This window comes from Esox lucius, chromosome 3, assembly GCF_011004845.1.
Source record: "Esox lucius isolate fEsoLuc1 chromosome 3, fEsoLuc1.pri, whole genome shotgun sequence".
Taxonomy (NCBI): Eukaryota; Metazoa; Chordata; class Actinopteri; order Esociformes; family Esocidae; genus Esox; species Esox lucius.
In genome coordinates, this window is record NC_047571.1 from 33,969,060 (window position 1) to 33,988,708 (window position 19,649).

The 19,649-nt window shown below is 45.1% G+C and overlaps 1 protein-coding gene across 6 annotated transcripts in view; it reads right to left on the reverse strand.

Annotated features, from left to right (window-relative positions):
* LOC105008700 (microtubule cross-linking factor 1) overlaps positions 1–19,649 on the reverse strand; it is an 80,282-nt gene that overhangs the window by 37,369 nt on the left and 23,264 nt on the right. The gene's annotated exons all lie outside the window — the stretch shown is intronic.

Sequence of the window (19,649 nt, forward strand, 5' to 3'; positions counted from 1 at the left end):
GACCCCTGATGACAAAACACAAGCCATATGAACTTGAAATCCACTTCTCACATAACAGTACACTACAAACACACTGTTCCAAGCACAGGGTGCCCCAGGGCAATGAAGGGGACATTGCCTTGTGTAGGGTGTCGTCTTTCTGGTGGAACATTAGACATGCGTGCTGACTCTGCTGTCACTAGATCCTTTGGCTCATGACATAGGGGTCGTAACCTCACTGATTGGGCCATTAACTCAAAAGGTTCCTTTGGATAATGTTTTTTCCCCTTGACGTGTAAAGTGCATTAGGAAGGCATAATCTAGTAGATGTTTGTAATTATTAAACACACACACATACACACCCCGTTGCCCATTCCAGTGAGTGATTCCTCCCATGTTGTGGTCATGTGACCAAGTGGTTCCACTGAGACTAGAAAGTGAGTTAGGGCTTGTACCAGGAAAAAAACACCTCCCAACCTCCACAGTCTCTCCATCTGTATGGCCGTCTATGATTACCACTACAGCTGAGTACTTCCTGTATAGGTTAGCACTACAGCTGAGTACTTCCTGTATAGGTTAGCACTACATCTGAATGTGTACATCGCTGGTACTTCCTGCATAGTTTAGTACTATATCTGAACGTGTACAGTGCTGGTACTTCCTGCATAGGTTAGCACGACATCTGAACGTGTACAGTGCTGGTACTTCCTGTATAGGTTAGCACTACATCTGAACATGTACAGTGCTGGTACTTCCTGCATAGGTTAGCACTACATCTGAACATGTGCAGTGCTGTTACATCCTGTATAAGTTAGCACTACATCTGAACATGTACAGTGCTGGTACTTCCTGTATAGTTTAGCACTACATCTGAACATGTACAGTGCTGGTACTTCCTGTATTGGTTTAACCCTGCATTGTTTGGAGACAGTAGGTATTTTCCAGTAATGTCTACACCTGTAGTTAACGAAGCGTGTGACGAAGGACTGTTTGACTTCATTTGAGGTACTGCTGTCAGGACTGGAGATTTGTTTTCAAGTTTATGTAATTGCCTTCTCCCTGATCTGTGGAAGAGCCATGTGAGATATATCAGTTTGACTTTATAACAGCTGCATTACGGTAGTTCCCAAATAACACACACGACACACAAACACCAAACACACACAAACATTTAACCTGCTACCTAAATAGGGACACAAAAAATGTATTGTCCTTAAATATTTTTACCTACTTTTAATCGTCCCTAAACCCAACCTTAAGTAGCCATTTTAAACCTCAGTTCGGGATGTTGTTGACCCTGTTTATTCAGTGAAATGGACCAATCACATACTCTTAAACTTAAACTGGCCTAATAACAATCTGTAGAAATATGCTTTGAGACATTTCTCAGCAGAAATTTCTGATTACATGAGAACCTCACGATTGACTGAAAATGGAATCTCACTTAATTTGGTCAGCTGGGTCATCCCTGAGAGAGGTTGTCTAAATGGTCAAATGTAGCATAGTCATCTAATGCCATACTGTATATACACCGACCAGCCATAACATTGTGACCACTGACAGGTGAAGTGAATAACACTGATAATCTCATTATCATGGCACCTGTCAGTGGGTGGGATATGTTAGTCAGCAAGTGAACATTCTGTCCTCAAAGTTGACATGTTAGAAGCAGGAAAAATGGGCAAGTGTAAGGATCGACTGGGTCAGAGCATCTCCAAAACTGCAGCCCTTGTGTGCTGTTCCCGGTCTGTAGTGTTCAGTACCTATTAAAAGTGGTCCAAGAAAGGAAAAGTGGTGAACCAGCGACAGGGTCATTGGCAGCCAAGGCTCATTGATGCACGTGGGGAGTGAAGGCTGGCCCGTGTGGTCCGATCCAACAGACAAGCTACTGTAGCTCAGATTGCTGAAAAAGTTAATGCTGGTACTGATAGAAAGGTGTCAGAACACAATGCATTGCAATTTGTTCTGTATGGGGCTGCGTAGCGGCAGACCAGTCAGGGTGCCCATGCTGACCCCTGTCCACTGCCAAAAGTGCCTATAATGGGCATGTGAGCATTATAACTGGACCATGGATCAATGGAAGAAGGTGGCCTGGTCTGATGAATCATGTTTTCTTTTACATCAGGTGGATGTAAGGTGTGTGTGCATCGCTTACCTGACACCCTTTCATGACAACGGTACTACTCCCTGATGGTATTGGCCTCTTTCAACAGGATAATGAGCCCTGCCACAAAGCAAAAATGGTTCAGGAATGGTTTGGAGAACACAACAACCAGTTCAAGGTGTTGACTTGGCCTCCAAATTCCTCAGATATCAATCCAATCAAGAATCTGTGGGATGTGCTGGACAAACAGGTCCGATCCATGGAGGCCCCACCTCGCAACTTACAGGACTTAAAGGATCTGCTGCTAATGTCTTGGTCCCAGATACCACAGCACACCTTCAGAGGTCTAGTGGAGTCCATACCTCAACAGTTCTGTTTGGTATGTTTTGGCGGCAAAAGAGGCAAGTTATGGCTGATTGGTGTATAATGTATGGGTCTTCAAGTGCAGAGAGATATGGATCAAATGGTATATCTCAATAAATGAACTGATTTGAATTTTACTGATCTGACTGAGTCACGATAGCAATTAATCAAAAAAAATGTATCACAATAAATTTTATCACAATTTATCAGTCAGAGCTGGCAAATGTGGCTCGGTAAAGGGAAGTAGAGTTAACACAATTTATTCTTATTTTTAAATTGTAAAAAAATACTAGTACATTATGTTGCAGCTATCTATTGCTTAATATTACTAAGCAGATTTCATTTCAAACTGTCAGAAGTCAACATTTGTTTGGTGTGAGTGTGAAGCTGTGTTAGAAGTGGTGAGGTATCAGTGTTTTTGTGTGTGCGTAAGAAGACTGCAAGGTGGTTCATCTACGAGCTCCGAAATCTACAGAGGCAGCAGGATGTTCCCCCTGAAAAGGACTGGCACATTAAACTATCACCACAACCTTTAAATAACATCAGAATGTGTCTGCTCCTGGAAATACTGTAAAGACTGTATTAATAGTGGAAGAGGTGCTGTGTGTGTGTGTGTCTGAGTGTGTGTGTGGTTGGTTACATGTGTGCTGTTATGGAAACTCTGTCTCACCAAAAGCTACATTCAGATCACAGCAGCACATGAGATTCTGTCCGCCCATGAGAATATGAGTGCTGAGGTAGGCACGGTAAACATTAACCAGAAGTCCTAGCCAGCTCGTTTCAACTCCCAGTGCCCAGAATAGAAGAAATCGCATCCATTAGAGACAAGTGCGAAATGGGCCTTCTCAGTCTTCTCTCTCCAAAACCATGTAAACACACTCACATGTAGTACATACCCATTCTGTACACAAACACACACCTGGTTTTAGTGTCCCAGAATACCTGAGTAGGGGGAGTTGTGATCTCAGATGAGCCCAGTGAGGAAAGGGTATTGTGATCTCAGTTGAGCCCAGTGAGGAGGGGGGAGATGTGATCTCAGTTGGGCCCAGTAAGGAGAGGGGAGATGTGATCTCAGTTGGACCCAGTGAGGAGAGGGGAGATGTGATCTCAGTTGGGCCCAGTAAGGAGGGGGGAGATGTGATCTCGGTTGGACACAGTGAGGAGGGGGGAGATGTGATCTCAGTTGGACCCAGTGAGGAGGGGGGAGATGTGATCAAGGTTGGACACAGTGAGGAGGGGGGAGATGTGATCTCAGTTGGGCCCAGTAAGGAGGGGGGAGATGTGATCTCGGTTGGACACAGTGAGGAGGGGGGAGATGTGATCTCAGTTGGACCCAGTGAGGAGGGGGGAGATGTGATCAAGGTTGGACACAGTGAGGAGGGGGGAAATGTGATCTCAGTTGGGCACAGTGAGGAGGGGGGAGATGTGATATCACTTGGGCCCAGTGAGGAAAGGGGAGATGTGATCCTGTGCTTAGAAACATTACATTTGATCTATCCTCTAAAATAAAACCAAAACAGCACTTTCTCTGTGATGGGAGAAGCCTTAGTACTTTTGGCAGAAATCCAACACACACACATGTGAACACACACACACACACACAGACACACACAGATACACACACATACCTACAGCTGTGATGGGAGATGCAGCACTGGGTGTCAGTATTCTCAGCCCGTCTCAGCATCAAAGAAAGAGTGGTTTTGAAATAAACATCACAAAGTACATGAGTGGTGTCTTCAATACTGTGACTACACCAGGGTCTCCATTTCAATACTGTTACAACACCAGGGTCTCCATTTAAATACTGTGACTATACAAGAGTCTCTCTCTTTCAATACTGTGACTACACTAAAGTCACTCTCTTTCAATACTGTGAGTACACCAGGGTCTCCATTTCAATACTGTGACTACACCAGGGTCTCCATTTAAATACTGTGACTATACCAGAGTCTCTCTCTTTCAATACTGTGACTACTCCAGGGTCTCTCTCTGTTTCAATACTGTGACTACTCCAGGGTCTCTCTCTGTTTCAATACTGTGACTACACCAGGGTCTCTCTCTTTCAATACTGTGACTACACCAGGGTCTCTCTCTTTCAATACTGTGACTACACCAGGGTCTCTCTCTTTCAATACTGTGACTACACCAGGGTCTCCATTTAAATACTGTGACTATACCAGAGTCTCTCTCTTTCAATACTGTGACTACTCCAGGGTCTCTCTCTCTTTCAATACTGTGACTACACCAGGGTCTCTCTCTGTCAATACTGTGACTACACCAGGGTCTCTCTCTTTCAATACTGTGACTACACCAGGGTCTCTCTCTTTCAATACTGTAACTACACCAGGGTCTCTCTCTGTCAATACTGTGACTACACCAGGGTCTCTCTCTGTCAATACTGTGACTACACCAGGGTCTGTCTCTGTCAATACTGTGACTACACCAGGGTCTCTCTCTGTCAATACTGTGACTACACCAGGGTCTCTCTCTTTCAATACTGTGACTACACCAGGGTCTGTCTCTGTCAATACTGTGACTACTCCAGGGTCTCTCTCTCTTTCAATACTGTGACTACACCAGGGTCTCTCTCTGTCAATACTGTGACTACACCAGGGTCTCTCTCTGTCAATACTGTGACTACACCAGGGTCTGTCAGGGTCCAGGAGAGATCCTTTCATAACCAGTGGCCACAGTGACAGCCAGGGTTAATCCCCCTAGGGAGAGACAGGATTAAACATCTCCTCCTCAAACAGAATATTCTAACAGCCCAGAAAACCAGCAAGACTGACCTGAGTCGTGTTCAGCAGGGGCAACATGCTGAGCCTTGACGAGCATTATGACCTCTAGCACTGTCAGTCTACAGTCATTTAAACAGTGTTGGATACATAGTAGAGGCCAGAGCCCTCTCTGGGCCTGGTACTTCCCTGATATTACCCACTGGGCAGAGACGTTGGTTCGGTGTGGACAATTGGTGCTAGGTGGGGGTGACAGTAGGGGATGCTGTTCTGTAACCGTTGTTGTGGGTCCGCGAGTGGGATTAAGCAGAACTGTGTCACAGTAAAGCTATTAGACAAAGTGCATTAGAGACATGCAATCTGTTGCCATCAAGACGATGTGCTATATAATCAGGGATAAGCTCAGTACAGAGCACAACAAGCAACACATTCAAAGGGTTAAAAAAAACACAGACGAACCTTCAACAGAGAAGCTGAGTTTTCAAGTAGACTATAAAAATAATCTGGAAATCAGGACGCCTGGTAAGATACAGCTAAGAGACCACTGCACTTTTGTATTTCCTTTCCAAAATAGTTGAAAAGGAGGGTTTTGAGTGATGAACCGAAGGGTTACAATTAAGAGACCACTGCAAATTGAACGCTTCTGTTCTTCACTCAGAACTTTTCTTTTCAAACTCTTAATTGTTTACGGAGCTGTATAATGCATAGCTTTTTCTGCTAAGTCAAAAGTACGGATGGGTGTTCCACTGTCTGATACGTTTACAGACCATACCTAGACTACTGAAACCCACAGCATAGTCCCTGACACTCCCTGTGTGACCAGTCCAGGTTCAGAGGGCACACTGCTTTACAATGTTCCCTGCCCAAATCTACGCATTTTCTGGTCTGGTATCTTTTAGACACTTTCTGAGGTCCTGGAGATTCCAAACGACCCAGAGCCCCAGGTGATTCTCTCTCTGTGGTCCTGGAGGTAGTAATGTATAACAATAACATATATCTTACGTCTCATTTTGGAGATAAAAGATTATCTTAATTTTGGGGGGAAATTAGTTTTCAACATCTGAATAGCTCAGCAATTAGGAAAACATTCTACATTCAGAACGTTTCTTACTATGTATTGAGTTTGCCACTGGCCGTTTGAACAGCGTACTAGCCAGTAATATCTAGTTTGTATCTACTAACTTACTGGAAAAGTCATAAGAATTGAGCAATTTCTAGTGAGGCTGAAGATGAACTATTCCATGCCAGAAACAGTCGCAATGTAACAGTATACAGTTTCAGCCAGCAAAGTTTTCGCCCATATGGAATAATTCACAATGCAGACTTCGCTTCGCCTGCGAGGAGATACAAACTCCAGACCTATTGTTCCCAAGTCTGCTTCTCTAACCACTACGCTATTTAACAAGGGGCAGACAGACAGTCAGTCAGTAAGAGACATTCGCTCTTCTTATTTTACAGTTTAAGAATCCAAACGTGCCCCTTGTCTGTCTGTTCTGATGTGTCTGTCTGTTATGATGTGTTTGTCTGTCCTGATGTGTCTGACTGTTATGATGTGTCTGTCTGTCCTGATGTGTCTGTCTGTTCTGATGTGTTTGTCTGTTCTGATGTGTCTGTCTGTCCTGATGTGTCTGTCTGTCCTGATGTGTCTGTCTGTTCTGATGTGTCTGTCTCTGATGATGTGTCTGTCTGCCCTGATGTGTCTGTCTGTTCTGATGTGTCTGTCTGTCCTGATGTGTCTGTCTGTTCTGATGCACTGTGTCTTTGTTTTTGTTTGTTTTAATTTGAAAGTGTGAACCTAATCAAGTCAATTGAACAAATACAAAAGTATCCTGTACATCAACACATTTGTATATAACAGCATTAATAGAAAGAAAAAGGGGGAAATATGGTGAGTGAAATATTGGTATGTAAACAGTCATCTGGTAAATAAACAGTCATCTGGTAAATAAACAGTCATCTGGTAAATAAACAGTCATATGGTAAATAAACAGTCATCTGGTAAATAAACAGTCATCTGGTAAATAAACAGTCATCTCCACATCGCAGACAGAAGGGTTTGACTGAACAGTGACGGAGCTTTGACCTGTAGTTTGAATGGAACCATCAACAGACACCAATACCAAGGTCCCATGCTGCTCGCATGATAAAATCCTCGTCTGGAGGAGAAGAGGAGCAGGAGTGAAGGAGGGAGGAGAGGAAAGAACCAGGGGGAGGAGAACAGAAGAGCCACTGCAGCCAGCTAAGGCCCACGGCGCCTGTTTAGTCTGTCCCGGAGGCCAGGCTGGTTCAGTCCCAGAGGTAACGTGTGTATATCTGCTGTCTGTTAATCCCCCAAGCAGAGCAGCTCAGACCCAAGGGACAGATCACTAATCAACCAGGTCTCACTGCCGCGCCTCTGCCCCAGACACAGTCCCTGCAACGGCCCTCACCCCAGGCCAGGGCCTCCCCAGCAGGGCCTCACACGCCCCCTCCCACCCGTCTCCCGCTCACAGACGGCAGATGCATTCCGGCCTATTGAGGGAGGTGGAAGCCAGACGCGTGGAGAACTGAAACGCTTTCAGATTAAGAAAAGAAAAGACCAAAGTGCCACAGAGGGTGGAGGGGGGTGGGGCTACCTCCCGTCTGTATGAATAAAACCCTGCCTAATTAATTTGTGTCAGAGGCAGAAAAGCAGTACCCATGATGGCTGACCAGCCTAATCAACCATGTGAATAAACTCTGGACCCCAGAGATACACACACCCATCAACTGAATGAATATACACACCAATCAACTGAATGAATAAACACCGTCCCACATCGTTGCATGACGTGAGAGATGTCTACTCGGAGGTGTCTGTCTTGGGGTCGGGGTATAACAAACAACTGCAGTGGGACTTTAGAAAACATACTGCGGAACTTGGCCAACATACTGCGGAACTTGGCCAACATACTGCGGAACTTGGCCAACATACTGCGGAACTTGGCAAACATACTGCGGACCTTGGCAATAATACTGCAGACCTTGGCAATAATACTGCAGACCTTGGCAAACATACTGCGGACCTTGGCAATAATACTGCGGACCTTGGCAATAATACTGCAGACCTTGGAAAACATACTGCGGACCTTGGCAAATATACTGCAGACCTTGGCAAACATACTGCGGACCTTGGCAAATATACTGCGGATGCTGGCAAACATACTGCGGAAGCTGGCTCCAGTGTGAAGGACTGTGGTTGATCTCAGCCATTTCACCACTCCTGTGTGAATAAGGCCTTCTGAAGTTTCCCACTGACATCATCCATTGACTTCACTAGAAATCAACCCACGCCCAGAGTGAAAATAACATGGAAGGAAAGAGAGAATAGGATGAGAATGACAGAAATGAGAGGCAATAGGAAGAGTAGAAGAGAGAGAGGGAATAAGAAGAGGTAGAGGATTTGAGGACAGAGTATTGAGTGTACCAGCGCCTGACCTATTTATGATTGTTTTCAAAGAGAACTGGAGAACTGGAGAATCTGGAGCAGCTAAATGTTAATGGGATTATACAGAAGCCTGGTGGTTCTACCAAAAGCAGAGGGTGGTATCACACGCACATACTTTCACACACATCTTCCAATACTGTGACTACACCAGGGTCCATCTCCCAATACTGTGACTACACCAGGGTCCATCTTCCAATACTGTGACTACACCAGGGTCCATCTTCCAATACTGTGACTACACCAGGGTCCATCTCCCAATACTGTGACTACACCAGGGTCTATCTTTCAATACTGTGACAACACCAGGGTCCATCTCCCAATACTGTGACTACACCAGGGTCCATCTCCCAATAATGTGACTACACCAGGGTCCATCTCCCAATACTGTGACTACACCAGGGTCCATCTTCCAATACTGTGACTAAACCAGGGTCTATCTTCCAATACTGTGACTACATCAGGGTCTATCTCCCAATACTGTGACTACACCAGGGTCTATCTCCCAATACTGTGACTACACCAGGGTCTATCTTCCAATACTGTGACTACACCAGGGTCTATCTTCCAATACTGTGACTACACCAGGGTCTATCTTCCAATACTGTGACTACACCAGGGTCTATCTCCCAATACTGTGACTACACCAGGGTCTATCTTCCAATACTGTGACTACACCAGTGTCTATCTCCCAATACTGTGACTACACCAGGGTCTATCTCCCAATACTGTGACTACACCAGGGTCTCTCTATCCACCCTGACAATGCGTAAACCATTACTACAAAAGGCTAACAGCACAACCTAATATGTGTTTACCCATTAGACTTCATGCTAACACATTTCCCAAACTAGGGAATTGTGATCAAGAGAAAAACTGAAAATCAATTGCCCTTGGTACATAGAACCCAGGTTATAGGAGTAAGCTCGGTTGTACAATCCTGGTTCCAAAAAAGTTGGGACGCTGCGTAAAATGCAAATGAAAACAGAATGTAATGATGTGCAAATCCTTTGATTCTATATTTCATAAAAAATAGTACAAATACAACATATCAAATGTTGAAACAGAGAAATGTATTAACACACTGTGTTTCATCACCTCTTTTTTTAATAATACTCTGTAAGCATTTGGGAACAGAGGAGACCAATTTCCAATTCTTGCTTGATATAGGATTTCAGGTGCTCAATAGTTCAGGTATCATTTGTTTCATAATGCGTCAAATGTTGTCTGGACTGCAGGCTGGCCGGTTTAGCACCTGGACTCTTTTACTATTGTATTTGTATTTGCTCTAATAAGCAAGGCCTTTCCTGAAACATGTGTCATCTGGATGGCAGCGTATGTTGCTCCTAAACCTGTATATATTGTTCAGCATTAATGGTGCCTTCACAGGTGTGCAAGCCACCCATACCATGTGCACTAATGCACCCCCATACCATCACAGATGCTGGATTGTGAACTGTGCGCTGATAAAAAGCCAGAGGGTCCCTCTCCTCTTTACTCCGGAGGACATAGCATCCATGATTTCCAAAAATAATAGCTAATTTTGATTCATCAGACTACAGGTCAGTTTTCCACTTTGCCTCAGCCATCTTAAATGGCTCAGAGAAGGTGAAAGCGTTTCTGGATCTTGTTTATTTCTTCTTTCTTCTTTGCATGGTAGAGTTTTAACTTGCATTTGTGGATGCAGTGACGTACTGGTTTCAGAGAAAATGGTTTTCGGAAGTGTTCCTGAGCACATGCAACACTGAAATTCATGCACTGCAATAAAGGCTAGCTTCAAATTCAAATGCTAAGGCTAAGTTCAAATTACATTTATAAATTGCAATGTTTTTTATGCATATGACCTTGTTATACGGAATGCGTTAAAGCCAGACATGAAGCCAGCCAGAGTCTTTCATTTTCCCTGAAATTACTTGAAAAAAGTGTTGTTGTGTATTATCATTACTTTTTTTTACAAAGTTTGCTATTCACCACTAACAGGCTGATTGGTTGACTGTTTGAGTTATTCTTCATTCCTGGGTGGTGGAAGGACCTTCTCCATTCTCCAGAACTGAGAACAGAGAAGGTCATTTAGGCTTCATCTGAAAACATGTCAACTAGGAGCCGCATATTACACTACCAAGGTCTAATAGGAGGTGCCATGTATTACACAACCAAGCTCTAATAGGAGGTGCAATGTATTACACAACCAAGCTCTAATAGGAGGTACCATGTACAGTATTACACAACCAAGCTCTAATAGGAGGTGCCATGTATTACACCACCAAGCTGTAATAGGAGGTGCCATGTACAGTATTACACCACCAAGCTGTAATAGGAGGTGCCATGTATTACACAACCAAGCTGTAATAGGAGGTGCCATGTATTACACCATTAAGCTCTAATAGGAGATGCCATGTATTACACCACCAAGCTCTAATAGGAGGTGCCATGTATTACACCATTAAGCTCTAATAGGAGATGCCATGTATTACACCACCAAGCTCTAATAGGAGATGCCATGTATTACACCACCAAGCTGTAATAGGAGATGCCATGTATTACACCACCAAGCTGTAATAGGAGATGCCATGTATTACACCACCAAGCTCTAATAGCAGATGCCATGTATTACACCACCAAGCTCTAATAGGAGATGCCATGTATTACACAACCAAGCTGTAATAGGAGGTGCCATGTATTACACCACCAAGCTCTAATAGGAGGTGCCATGTATTACACCATTAAGCTCTAATAGGAGATGCCATGTATTACACCACCAAGCTCTAATAGGAGGTGCCGTGTATTACACCATTAAGCTCTAATAGGAGATGCCATGTATTACACCACCAAGCTCTAATAGGAGATGCCATGTATTACACCAAAAAGCGCAATAATTCACTGTCCACGTTGTCGGTCGGTTCATAAAAAGTTTGAAGTAACAAAATTATTTCTGATATTTTCGTTCCTGTAGTGTGTGCAGGGTCGGTTCTAGGGTTAAGCAACACAAGTGGTTGCTTAGGGCCTCCTACCACTAGGGGGCCCCCAACCGCCAGTGAGCCCCCAACTGCCTTTGTGAGAGGGGGCCCCAAAGCTAGAGCTGGCACTGGGTGTAGATAGTGGACTTCTGTCCTCATCCCACCAGCCGAACACCTGGGCCTGGTTTGTGTTTCCTGAAATGGAGGACGGGCTGTAATTTCCAAAAGTTTCCTCTGAAAATACCCTGAAATTTAAGCTGGGAGCTGTTCTTCAACCATCGTCCGTGTCCTGATACTTTTCTGGTTCATTGAGCTTGGTGAGCATATGCATATTCTAACAGTAATCAGATGGAAGGCTGGCAATAATATTTAAAACAAGCAGGGATATTTTATTTATATTAACAGCCGACACAACAATAATATGATGTTCAGGACATGAGTGAAAAGCCGCAAGACAAGGCATAAAAAAAGCAATGGCATTGAGTTCTGCTGTTGGGATTTTTGTGTTTCCCGAAGATGTCCCCCAGGTAGTGACAGTGACCATTTGTTACTTGGCTAAAACTCCACAGATAGTAATTTCGCAAAATACAAATTTGATTGATCTTCTTTTATGGTTATACATTCTTTGTGGTGACTGATGCCCCTCCCTCATCCCAACGTGTCCAAACTGTGAAATGTTTGGCTGTCTTTTCTGATTCCTCCATCCTGGTGTTATAGTTCCAAATCCGCTGCAAGGCCTTGGTAATCCAGGGGATTTATTCAGAGGTGAAATCTCAACTGTGGCTAAACAGATGAGTATGTTCGTGAGAGATTAATCTGATTTAGAGAAAGATTTCATGATATTCTGATAATATTACAGTCATATTTTTTTTTTTTGGGGGGGGGGGGTGGAGTATTTTGCAGTGGAACATTCTATTATTATGTGATTGATTTAATGAAAACTGATCAGCTTCACATCCTTATGCAATGCACACATTGACTGTAGGTACTAAGAATGCAGTTCCAGAGATGAATAAAGGAACTTGAAAGTCATCATTCTGGACCACAGGACTGGCACGGCTGTTTCTGGATATCTTGGGACACTGCATATTTGATATGCCGACCAAGCCTAGTGGAGCTGTTATATGAATTAGAATCGATTGATATTTTGATAGATTTTATATTACGGCAATTGAAGCCTGACATTTTAAACAGGTAATATTGTTTTCTACATGGGCTGTTGCCAGGTGGGGCTGAGTCAGGAGGGTTTCTCTCCCTGTAACACTGACAGGCTTGTCAGAGCTCACACCAGAAACACCCAGTCCTCAGAATATGAGGTGGTGCCTGCACTCGATTTTAAAATAAGAGGTGCTAGACCTTATTACTGACTGCGGAGACTGGCAGACTGGCAGACTGGCAGACTGGCAGTGTGGCTCGACAGGAAAGGGGGCATTTGGAGTCACCAGGGCTGCTTTTGCAAAATGTTCTTGTGTTTTATTTTTTACTTTTATAAATCGGTATTTTGTAGATTGTATTTTGGACGTCTCTGACGGCTGCCTGTCGGTTGTTTGTCAGTGGTCCTGCATCAATAAACCCTCTTCCTCCGCACGTATTACCCTGACTCTTCCTCCGCCCGTATTACCCCGACTCTTCCTCCGCCCGTATTACCCTGACTCTTCCTCCGTCCGTATTACCCCGACTCTTTCAACTCTTCCTCCGCCCGTATTACCCTGACTCTTCCTCCGTCCGTATTACCCCGACTCTTCCTCCGTCCGTATTACCCCGACTCTTTCAACTCTTCCTCCGCCCGTATTACCCTGACTCTACCTCCGCCCGTATTACCACGACTCTTCCTCCGCCCGTATTACCCTGACTCTACCTCCGCCCGTATTACCCCGACTCTTCCTCCGTCCGTATTACCCCGACTCTTTCAACTCTTCCTCCGCCCGTATTACCCTGACTCTACCTCCGCCCGTATTACCACGACTCTTCCTCCGCCCGTATTACCCTGACTCTACCTCCGCCCGTATTACCCCGACTCTTCCTCCGTCCGTATTACCCCGACTCTTTCAACTCTTCCTCCGCCCGTATTACCACGACTCTTCCTCCGCCCGTATTACCCCGACTCTTCCTCCGTCCGTATTACCCCAACTCTTTCAACTCTTCCTCCGCCCGTATTACCCTGACTCTTCCTCCGCCCGTATTACCACGACTCTTCCTCTGTTCCATTAGGAGCTATAAGTCAAGACTTCTTCCTGTCCCACTAACCTATATTGACCAATTAGACCTGAGGCTCCACCCAATCGGCCACTTAGTGTCTTAGATGTGAGACTTCCCATTAGCCACTTAGTGTCTGGGATGAAATATTTCCCATCAGCCATCTGTCTAATGCTATAGTCAGGACCCTGTCATGTCACTGGACGTCAATAACCTTTATGGCTGGTCAATGAAGCCTTATAACTGGACTATGATCCCCTTACTACTGGTCATTGATCACAGAGGGCCTGTGAGCGTCATCTTGGAGTCTCAGTTACCACATCATTGCCTCACCTTCGGCCCAGGAAGTGTTAAAGATGTGCTAAGCACGTCTAGGTTAAAGAGGTGTTTCTTTCAGGAGGATTATTGTGCATGACAGCCTGCTGCTTGTGGGTGGTGACCCCACCTGAGCTCCACTTGGCTCGGTGCTCAGCTTCCCAAAGTGGGTTGTCAACAGGGCCATGTCAAAAGGAATTATAGGAATTATATGTTTATACTAAAGTACAGATCCTCTAAACCAGGCTAGGATGACATGGCTGTGTTTATACTGAAGTACAGATCCTCTATACCAGGCTAGGATGACATGGCTGTGTTTATACTGAAGTACAGATCCTCTATACCAGGCTAGGATGACATGGCTGTAGTGGTGTTGACGTCCTGAGAGATCCTCTATACCAGGCTAGGATGACATGGCTGTGCTTATACTGAAGTACAGATCCTCTATACCAGGCTAGGATGACATGGCTGTGTTTATACTGAAGTACAGATCCTCTATGCCAGGCTAGGATGACATGGCTGTAGTGGTGTTGACGTCCTGAGAGATCCTCTATACCAGGCTAGGATGACATGGCTGTGCTTATACTGAAGTACAGATCCTCAATACCAGGCTAGGATGACATGGCTGTAGTGGTGTTGACGTCCTGAGTGATCCTCTATACCAGGCTAGGATGACATGGCTGTAGTGGTGTTGACGTCCTGAGTGATCCTCTATACCAGGCTAGGATGACATGGCTGTAGTGGTGTTGACGTCCTGAGTGATCCTCTATACCAGGCTAGGATGACATGGCTGTAGTGGTGTTGACGTCCTGAGTGATCCTCTATACCAGGCTAGGATGACATGGCTGTAGTGGTGTTGACGTCCTGAATGATCCTCTATACCAGGCTAGGATGACATGGCTGTAGTGGTGTTGACGTCCTGAGTGATCCTCTATACCAGGCTAGGATGACATGGCTGTAGTGGTGTTGACGTCCTGAGAGATCCTCTATACCAGGCTAGGATGACATGGCTGTAGTGGTGTTGACTTCCTGAGAGATCCTCTATACCAGGCTAGGATGACATGGCTGTAGTGGTGTTGACTTCCTGAGAGATCCTCTATACCAGGCTAGGATGACATGGCTGTAGTGGTGTTGACTTCCTGAGTGATCCTCTATACCAGGCTAGGATGACATGGCTGTAGTGGTGTTGACTTCCTGAGAGATCCTCTATACCAGGCTAGGATGACATGGCTGTAGTGGTGTTGACTTCCTGAGAGATCCTCTATACCAGGCTAGGATGACATGGCTGTAGTGGTGTTGACTTCCTGAGTGATCCTCTATACCAGGCTAGGATGACATGGCTGTAGTGGTGTTGACTTCCTGAGAGATCCTCTATACCAGGCTAGGATGACATGGCTGTAGTGGTGTTGACTTCCTGAGAGATCCTCTATACCAGGCTAGGATGACATGGCTGTAGTGGTGTTGACGTCCTGAATGATCCTCTATACCAGGCTAGGATGACATGGCTGTAGTGGTGTTGACTTCCTGAGAGATCCTCTATACCAGGCTAGGATGACATGGCTGTAGTGGTGTTGACGTCCTGAGAGATCCTCTATACCAGGCTAGGATGACATGGCTGTAGTGGTGTTGACTTCCTGAGAGATCCTCTATACCAGGCTAGGATGACATGGCTGTAGTGGTGTTGACTTCCTGAGAGATCCTCTATACCAGGCTAGGATGACATGGCTGTAGTGGTGTTGACTTCCTGAGTGATCCTCTATACCAGGCTAGGATGACATGGCTGTAGTGGTGTTGACTTCCTGAGAGATCCTCTATACCAGGCTAGGATGACATGGCTGTAGTGGTGTTGACTTCCTGAGAGATCCTCTATACCAGGCTAGGATGACATGGCTGTAGTGGTGTTGACTTCCTGAGTGATCCTCTATACCAGGCTAGGATGACATGGCTGTAGTGGTGTTGACTTCCTGAGAGATCCTCTATACCAGGCTAGGATGACATGGCTGTAGTGGTGTTGACTTCCTGAGAGATCCTCTATACCAGGCTAGGATGACATGGCTGTAGTGGTGTTGACGTCCTGAATGATCCTCTATACCAGGCTAGGATGACATGGCTGTAGTGGTGTTGACTTCCTGAGAGATCCTCTATACCAGGCTAGGATGACATGGCTGTAGTGGTGTTGACGTCCTGAATGATCCTCTAGTCCCCTAGAGGTCTGGAGGACAGTAGGAGGTCTGGACTCTCCAGGGATTGAGGTGTCATGCAGCACTTTGACAGTGAGAAAACACTCTCCCTTTCCCCTCTGTCGTGGCCCCGCCCACTGGCTTCATCGTCAGGAAGGCCGCCACCCCCACCAGTGATTACTAGTTTATTGTCAGAGACGCATAATGAGACGGGGTGGGGTGGTTGGGGGGGTCATTATTATTAACCAGCTGGACAACCCCTCCCCCAAATCCTACCCTTATCGTTCTCCCCTTCTCCTCCCCCCATCCGAATAAGGGATTCATTGTCCGGCGGCGGCTTGTTAGTGAGAGATGACAGAGAGGGAGGGAGGAGAGGAGAGGGACGAGAAAAATACACAGAGAGATAGACATAGAGAGAGACAAACAGACATAGAGAGAGACAAACAGACATAGAGAGAGACAAACAGACATAGAGAGAGACAAACAGACATAGAGAGAGACAAACAGACATAGAGCGAGACAAACAGACATAGAGCGAGACAAACAGACATAGAGAGAGACAAACAGACATAGAGAGAGACAAACAGACATAGAGAGAGACAAACAGACAGAGCGAGAGACAAACAGACATAGAGCGAGACAAACAGACATAGAGCGAGACAAACAGACATAGAGAGAGACAAACAGACATAGAGAGAGACAAACAGACATAGAGCGAGACAAACAGACATAGAGAGAGACAAACAGACAGAGCGAGACAAACAGACATAGAGCGAGACAAACAGACATAGAGAGAGACAAACAGACAGAGCGAGACAAACAGACATAGAGCGAGACAAACAGACACAGAGAGAGACAAACAGACATAGAGAGAGACAAACAGACATAGAGAGAGACAAAGAGACATAGAGAGAGACAAAGAGACATAGAGACAAAGAGAGAGACAAAGAGACATAGAGAGAGCGGCATAGAGGGTGATGTAGACAGAGAGGAACAGAGATGTATAGAGAGAAACCGTTGTCCATTGCTGGTTCCAGAGGTCCAACTAACCCGATGGCTCTGTGAAGCAGCATGGAAGCAGACATTCGGAGAGGGCATTATATACAGTTAGGTCTGTAAATAATTGGACACTGACACAAGTTTTGTTATTTTGACTGTTTACCAAAATATCAAGTTACAGTTAAATAATGAAAATGCTCTTAATGTGCAGAGGGTTCACCAACAAGGTGTTAACCATTCATGAGCCTCAAGAATAGAAATACAGGCCAGATAATACAGGCCAAAAAACATCTAAAAAATATTTTCTGAAACAAGTTCTGGAAAAGCATTCTTTGGACAGATGAAACAAAGATCAACCTCTACCAGAATGATGAGAAGAAAAAAGTATGGAGAAGTCTTGGAACAGCTCATGATGAAGCATACCATATCATATATAAAACAATGTGGGTGGATTGATTTCCTGCCTGTTGGGCCCTGTCCGGTGCCTCCCCCAGCTAGGGCCACAGTGTTGCCGGACCCCCAAGGTCTTACGCTGCTATACTATTGTGCTGGGGGATTGGGTCAGTTCTCCTTTCCCACTAAGTTCTCCTTCTCCACTATAAATCATTGTTGATATGAGGAATGAATTTTCCCAGTCTCCTCCCGTTTTAAACTTGGGAGGAGACCTGCGGAGTACCTGGTTTGGGGGGCCCGTTGCTGTCCCTGTCCTTGTCCATCTGGTCATACTTCTGACCTAGTCTAAATTTAAACAGACTCTGGATTTAGCCCACATGCATTTATTAATTATTCCAATTGGACTCTTAATATCTCACCCGGCACATCCAGAAGAGGACTGGTCACCCTTCTGAGCCTGGGTCCTCTCTAGGTTTCTTCCTAAATTTCGGCCTTCTTAGGGAGTTTTTCCTAGCCACTGAAATTCAACACTACTGTTGTTTGCTCCTTGGGGTTTAAGGCCGGGTGTTTCTGTAAAAGCACTTTGTGACCACTGCTGTTTTAAAAAGGGCTTTATAAATACATTTGATTGATTGATTGATTGGAGGCAGTATAATGGCATGGGCATGCATTGCTTCCAATGGCACTGGGTCACTAGTGTTTATTGATGATGTGACAGAAGACAAACAGCAGGATGAAGTGTATAGGTATATATTGTCTGCCCAGATTCAGCCAAATTCAGCGAAGTTGATTGGACGGTGCTTCACTTTACAGATGGACAATGACCAAAAACCTACTGAGAAAGCATCCCAGGAGATTTTTAAGGCAAAGAAGTGGAATATACGGCAACAAACGAGTCAACTACCTGATCTCAAACCCATCGAGCATGCATTTCACTTGCTGAAAACACAACCTAAGGCAGAAAGAAAAACTGAAGACAGGCCTGGCAAAGCATCTCAAAGGAAGAAACCCAGCGTTTGGTGATGTCCATGCGTTCTAGACTTCAAGCAGTCATTGCCTCCAAAGGATACTCGACAAAGTATTAAAAATGAACATTTTATTTATGATTTTGTTAATTACATTTGAGGCCCTGAAATAAGGGGACTGTGTATGAAAATGTTTACAAATCCAATATTTTTGTTCAACCCCTTGAATTAAAGCTGGAAGTCTGCACTTCAATTGCATCTCGGTTGTTTCATTTCAAATTCATTGTGGTGGCGTATAGATCCAAAATTATGAAAATTGTGTCAGTGTACAAATATTTCCGGACCTAACTATACATCCTGGGACTGGGTTTGGGGATGGGATGACATACATCATTAGACTGGGGGTGGGTTTGGGGATGGGATGACATACATCATTAGACTGGGGATGGGTTTGGGGCTGGGATGACATACATCATTGGACTGGGGGTGGGTTTGGGGATGGGATGACATTATTGGACTGGGGGGGGGTTTGGGGATGGGATGACATACATCATTGGACTGGGGGTGGGTTTGGGGATGGGATGACATTATTGGACTGGGGGGGGGGTTTGGGGCTGGGATGACATACATCATTAGACTGGGGGGGGGGTTTGGGGATGGGATGACATACATCATTGGACTGGGGGTGGGTTTGGGGATGGGATGACATACATCATTGGACTGGGGGGGGGGGTTTGGGGATGGGATGACATACATCATTGGACTGGGGGGGGGGTTTGGGGGTCTATAAGGTTGGGGATGAGGGGATTGGAGGGGATGATACGAGGCCTAATCACCAAAAGCCTTGTGGCTAATGGTCATCCGCTAGAGAGTAGAACAACAGGAGTCATCCTCATTATGAAGGATTTATAGTGGTCTTATACTGTAGCTGTGTGTGTGTGTGTGTGTGTGTGTGTGTGTGTGCGTGTATTCACATTATCTCATGTACACTATCTAA